We start from the raw sequence: 7,293 nt of genomic DNA on the forward strand, positions 1-7,293 counted from the left end.
CGGATGCAAACGGCGCCACGCGTCCAAATTGACAAATGGACACCGTTTCCATGGTACCGGAACGGCGAATGCATCGGGCCGATTTCCATCATGCAGCTGTTTTGGGGAACAGTGTGTTTCCTTTTCCTTTTTCCATTTCGTATTCATTCGTCTCATTCGTTTTGTTTTTGCGTTGCCAGCGGCAGAGCTTTAGCCAAAGCTCACTGTTTTGGCCCCCATTGGTACTCAAGCTGATTGATGTGCTTTTGATTGCGAAGCGGGAGCAGCTTTATCTCCGCACACCACGCTGTGCTGTGGTCGTTACTGCCGGTACTGGTTTTTTTTTATTACTGCCTCGCATATATTGCCGACAAATGCTTAATTTATTCAATCATGTTACCATCGATACGGAACAGTCGGCATTGGTTGGATGGATGGACTGCGTGGCCTACATCCGGCCTTGCGGTGGGTTTCGGATACGGTGTATGCCAGCATGCCAACCGACCGTGTGACTGGTTATGACAAGCTGGGTGAGTGATTAATCGCATCAATCCCGGCCATAGTTCAATATCTCAATCCACCGGGCGGCAGGCACGAGCAGCAATCGTCGCCTGGAGGGCGACGAAACGGCTCTGGCTTTAAAGCCCGTGCAACCCGTGGAGACGGGCATTTGTCAAACAAAGCAAACAAACAAACAAACAAAAAAAAACGAAGAAAAAAGGGCAGACGCTTTGGTAGTCTGCCGACAGCGAGCAATTTATTATGGGTGCTGTCGATGTTGGCATGCGGATGAAATCGATCGCGATAATGTTTCTCGCTCCTAGTTGGCTCTTCCGGGTCACCCTCACTTTTCATCGATTCATCAATCATCCGAAAACGCGTGCTGGGGGGGGGGGGGGAGGGGAGGAAACGGTTCGAAAACTTACAAATGCGCCCACTTGCCAGTGACAGTGTCAACCGTAATCTGGTCGGTTTACGCTGCACGCTCAATTACTTGGGCGTCTCTGAGCGTCGCACGAAACAGCGGCAGCAGCAACCAAACCAAGCTGCTGATTGATCCCTGCAAACTCGATTAAGCTTTACAGGCGGATTAGCAGTAAAGGGCATGGCTGCTGCTGGCATGGGCGTTTCAATTTCAACCCGCATTCGGTGCGAAACTAAATATTCGCCCCCAGGTATCTGCTTACTAAGCACGGTATGCTTTACCGACCGGTGGTTAATCCGTTATGCTGGGACAAAAATAAAACCCAAATAATGGTAAGCACCTCCCATTCGGCAGCGGGGCCGACATTCCAGCGTTTGATAAACAGTGGCCAAAAATGTTGCCAGTGGGAAAGGACACTCCAAAGCGAAATATTCAATTAAACCAACATTCCCAGCATTCCATCCATCCCGGTGACTGCGCACTGGACAACTAGCTGCTGGGCTGGGTTGGGTGGGGTTGGTTTTTTCTTTCTTTTTTTGGAATGCTTTTGAATAGGACCGTGGAATGGCAAACTCCTGGACGGCTGAACCACTGCTGATGAGATTTTAATCTCGTATCTCCCCCCCCCCCCATTCCCCCCTCCCCGCTCTGCCCTGCTCTACGAACACTTGAAAAGTGAGGATTCGCTTTTGCGTGTTCCTTCTGCGTGTCGTCCGAGTGCTGACTCGTCCATTTCCGAGCCTTTGGCCGATGAAACGATTCCATCGCTGGCAAGCAACAAACGGAATAAGGAAAAAAGAAGCGCAACTTCGAAAGCGACCTGAAGCTGCTGAATAGGGGTTATTAGCGTAATATTAAATCTATAATCGGGTTCACCTTACGACCGGATTGGCACTGCCCGAAAGTTTATCGAAACTTTGGCCCGAACCGATGGCTGTATCGTCATGGTTGTTTGCTCAATCTTGTGATGTTGCTGTCGATGGTTGCTATCTTTCATCAAGGCGTAGGGCAGCAGATGCTGCCCATGTTCGGTTGTGTAAGAGCAAACATGCTCAACTGTTGCCATTGCACTATGGGCAGTCTAGCACACACAGACACACACACAGACACACCCATTGGTTGTTGATTACTTTAGTTCAGTTATGCGTTGACCTTTACATTTGCCAACGTCAGCACGTAATGCTTTGTTAAAATTCTCGAAAAAAAATATACCAAAGACTAACGCAAGAAGGCAGCAGTATCTGTGTAGTGTAGGAGCTCATCCAAAAATTACGTAAATTTACAAACATATTCAACATAATTAGCGTTCCACAGTAAGCTTATGCACATGAGATAGCTGTAGATTTCACCTAGCCATTGGATTTATTTAAAGTAAAGAGTAAGAAGTGAAATAAAAGAAATTCACGCGTGCTCCATGACGTACCTGATGGAGACGCCTAGTTTGTTGTAGATGTACAGTGTACCTGATGGAGACGCCTAGTGTCTTACACAACTTACACATTGAACATTTATCCAATTTAACGTAACATGGCAGCAAACAGCTACGAAACTACTGCCAAGTGTTAACTCAGGTAACAGAATACACGGTTTTTGTTTCTAGAGTCAACTTTTTTGTAAATTTATATTAGTCAAACTGTAACTCTAGGCACCGTCCATAAACTACGTAGCTATAAAGGGCTACATTCGCTGCTCAAACCACAATTGCCTTCAATGCTCTGTTCGACGATACAATTGAAAGTAAATGAAACAAGTCTTCACACTCTTCATAGGCGACCATTTCTGGCAATGATTCTTGATGGCAGCCGGGACCGTAAAAAAAAAGAATTCCTCAGAAACAGAATTTTTCCTATCCTTCCCAACAGCGGATATTTCAACCCTCATCTACCCGGCATCCCGACAGTGCACACGCCACGCATCGCCCTAAGGCAAGCATGAAAAATGGTCCCTGGCTGGCTGCGTCCCAAACGCTCCCGGCAGTGCTGCCTGAACGCTGTTGCCAATCGGCTAATGGTGATTGGTTTCTGGGCGTCTTCTGCCGCCCGGAAGCAAAAAGGGGAACATTTTTCGCTTTGCCGCTATAAATAGCTTTTGCAACCGGTGAAAAATCCCCCCTTAATGCTACCTCAACCTTCCAGTGGAATGAAGAGGGCATAAAATGGGGCTTTCACACACGCTCCACCAGGCTCCACTTTCCCAAAATCTTTGTGTCAGGGCGTGTGTGCGGCAAGGCAAGCAAAGCGCTTCACTCTCGTGTGAGCAGGAGGAGGAGGAGGAGGAGGAGGAGGAGGAGGAGGAGGAAGAGGAGGAGGAGGAGGAGGAGAAGGACGTCTGCCGTTTGGTAGCGCTAGCAGTATAGGTCATAAAAAGCTCTACCAACTTTTGCTTTAAACCGAGACGGATTTCCGCATCTCATTGCAGCGCCCACACACAGCTTAATCAAGATGACCATCAACACGGGCCAGAAATGATCTGCCCGTTCCCCTGGGGCAGCGGCAAATCGCTCGCTAAGGTTAATGCCCATCATTTTCATCATAGTGTGCTATTTGGTGTGTCGGTTTTTTTTTGTGTGTAACCCCACAGCGCCAAGTCGCATGACACGTCGTGATGAAGCCTAGCAAGTACTTTTCGGCAATTGCTCCGGCGTGCCGGAAGAGTAATTAAACTTTACATCACAGCTTCATCCGGACGGCACGGCCGAAGGCAAGAGGATGCCACAGACAGGCTGCAGGCTGCTCGTCTGCCGCATCATTCCACCGTCGTCATCCGCATCCGTTCACCTCACTGCCGTACTACCGCTTGCAGGCAGCGGAGAGGAACAAAACCAACAACGGCGGGGTTGAGAGAAAACAAAGCAAAAAATCCTTCCGACATCTTGCTGCCGGCATCCCAAGCATGACAGAAGCTGAAGGCCACGGCACGGCCACGGCGGCAAGGCAAGTGGGAGGGCGAGAACACCAGACCCGGCAACAGAAAGCCAGAATCAATAACTTCCTCATCAACTTCTTCGTCAACTCGACGACTTTGTCGACGCGCCTCGCTGCGTCGGTCTTACTGTTGGATTGTGATTCTTCCCCGCGAGGCGTTGCTGCTTCTACGGGCGGCGGCTTCGAGCTTTTCAAACCCCCTATTAGGAAGGGAGGTGAGGTAGGGGCAGCAGGAGGAATGGTGCGGGCATAACGTAGGCGGTACGGTGAAGGTTTTACCCTATTTCAGCTCGAACTCGCACCCAGCTTCTGGCAGCCGGCACGCTGGCAGCGCTGGAAGTTTATTAATTCCTACGGCAAAAAGGAACGGGCCCAACCGTTCTGCCTCATCGTTTGATCTTTGATGACATTGTTCCACTGGCAACGGCGTCATCATCCTTCATCTTTCCACGCGAGCTCTTCCGGCCTCGATGAGGCACCGTTTCCAGCCATACAGCACTTTTTCCCCCCATTGCCGCGACCGTTCCGAAACAGCCTGTTGGGAACGTTCATTGATACATCTTCACACACACACACACACACACACACACACGCACACAACACAAAACAACTCATGATTCGCCCAGGGAAGGCACGCAGCATCGGCATTATCTTGCCACAATCTTTGCACAAAAACAAAGCACGAAAACAGCAGCAGCAGCAGCAGCAAGACAGCGGGCAGCAAAGCGCAAAGGCACGACACGAGTTTGCTTTTGCGAATTATTTCACTCATCCTCATCGCCGGCATCGACGCGCGCTCGGTGAGAGTGCGGGGCAGCACGGGAAATGAGAGTTACCGCCGGCCGGTATGCACGGGCAAACAAACAAACACATAAATCCATGAATCATCCGACGCGGTTTTGTGAATGGTGGGGAATGGGGGGGGGGCGGCGAAGTGAACGCTCAGCAGGAAAATAAATGATCGCACAAATCAGGCACACCAAGGCCAGCACTTTTGCAGCACGTCAAAAATTGTTATAAAAAGCACACGCACACACACACACACACACACACACACACACACACACACAAACACGAAAACACGCCGATACTGGGACTGCGTGGCACTGCTGGGTGATGGCTCCGTTGTGTGCACGATTGATTTTTGATTTCTTGCTTTTTTGTTTTGTTTGGCTTTGCGCTGAAGCTGTCACAAGGTTGTCCCGCAGCAACCTAATCAATAAACCGTCGAGCACCGGCAGATGGTGCAGCTGGAGGGCAAATAAGCGGTAATGTGTCACCGATGAGCCAGAGAGAACTAAATGACGCACCCAGCAACGGCCGTACCGTTGGGTTGGCTTGCTTAAGTTGCTCATTAGCAGGCGCTGCATTCGTGCGGCACCAACGGTCGAATGGTTAGCGCGCTCGACTAGCACATGCAAGGAAATGTGATCGATTCTCGTTTTGATAACTGTCCGAAAATGGTGAAAGGCGCTGTGATTTTAGTTGAATTGGTTTACACAGTTTGTGCTGTTGTACAAATTTCAAAGATGTTCACATATTTACCGTCATGTGCGTGTGTGTGTGTGTGTGTCGTTTATTCACATATTAGAACATGAAAAGAGTCACGTATAAAAAATAAATCACACTCAAAAAGCAACGCTCGTTGAATGTCAGTCTCCTCTGACTCCATTCTCGTGCACACACGTCACCTTCCTACGAGGATATAATAATGCATTAGAACACTTTTAACATGCCAACCCTTCTCTTTCTCTGGTTTCTGCCTTACTATGACCCTTTTCTCAAAGATTCTCCCTCCCCACCCTACTTCGTCCAGTGCGCAAAGCTGCAGTGTGTGCTCTCTTCTTCAAAAGAAGTCGAACTCCTCCATATGATACCCCATTTTATAGCCACAGAAGAGGATTAGTGCACACCCGCTTGGGGCCAAACGAGAACAAATCCTATCCACCCGCAGGGAGGGGGGGGCGTTTACAACAGTTCAGTGTGTCTGTTGGACAACACCCGATGTGGACAGCGATGGGGACCCTACATCCAACGGGCTAGAGAGCTCGCTAGCAGGTGGAACACGGTCCAGTCCAGTGAGTTGTATGTTCTTCCCAAGGATCCTCCGCCCATCTCGCGTGTGTATGGGGAGTTCTGTCAAACGAAACCATTACTTCAGCTGGGATCCTTTTTGAAAATGTGTCCAGTGTTGGTAGAAGAGTGCACGCAACAAAAAAAAAACACGAAGGAAAAGTGCACCAATAGATAGCCCAAGGATAGCAAGGGAAAATAATAGCCAACACTCTGACAGAGGAGAAGTATATTGTTAAGCTGTGTGGCGATGGTTGGCAACCAATCGGTTTGTTAGGGTTGGTTGAGTGTGACAGAAATCCGATAGCAGCAGCAGTGTCGAGTGGGCAACACCCGGCCACTGCTTATCGTGTCCTTTTGTGCACGTCGGTGACAGTTGCGATTTTCTTCATAATTCGAGCTCGAATTTTTGATACATTATAACCAGTTCAAGCGAATGAGAGACATAAATAGAGATAGAGAGAGAGAGAGAAAGTAACGGCATGAGACAGACACAAGGCCTCCCAAGGCCACCTTTTGCCGCCCATGCCTACCCATACATCTTTTTCGGCGCACTACTGTTGCAAGATCAACCCCCGAGCTTCTGACACTCATTGCTTCCCCGATGGAAGGCATGGTCGGCACTTTCCTCGGATCAATCATGGTTCATGAAAATTCAACAGGACGGAATATGGTTAGATTTTGCTTTCCAATCGCCAGAAGAACATAGATACAAAAAAAACCCCTCCTACTCCCGCAACCGGAATCTCTCAACCACTGGCCCAACCGTTGGCAGTACCCGGCCCTCGGCGACCGGTCGCCCAGTTCGATTTGCGTTGATTAATGAAGCGTGCAATCGAACGGTGATGAGGTGTAGCAGAAGCGAAGAACGAATCGCAAACTTCACCACACACTGGGGCGTTTGGACAGGGGAAGCACAGGGCGCATGAGGAGCGCAAAATCGGGCGAAGAAGTTTGCCAAACACTGTGTGGTCTTGTGCAAGTTGTGCCCTTGGGAAATGTTACGGTCAGGAGAGGGGGAATTAAAAATCAATAGTCTCATTTTGCGGGATGAAGCAATGGGGCGGCGCAGAACCATCGCTCGATCCCGGCCGGGTCAAGCAAGCGGCACGACTGCAAGCAACTCCCACCTCTCGTCGAAGTTGAGGTACGCCTAGCCGGCCACGCACGGCGCAGTCCTTGGAGAAATGAATCAAATATTCAATTTATTTCTACTTCTGATTATCGAGCATTATAACTAACCTCGCGCAGCACACACGACAGAAGGCGCACTGCATCCAGAGGCCAGTGGAGTAGTCTTTTTTATTTCACAGCGATTCCCCCTCCCCAAACTACCGGCTTGCGGGACTGGCGTTGGTCCTTCGAACCGGATGCAGCAGCAGCAGTAGCGGC

Source organism: Anopheles coluzzii, chromosome X, assembly GCF_943734685.1.
Source record: "Anopheles coluzzii chromosome X, AcolN3, whole genome shotgun sequence".
In the NCBI taxonomy this organism is placed as follows: Eukaryota; Metazoa; Arthropoda; class Insecta; order Diptera; family Culicidae; genus Anopheles; species Anopheles coluzzii.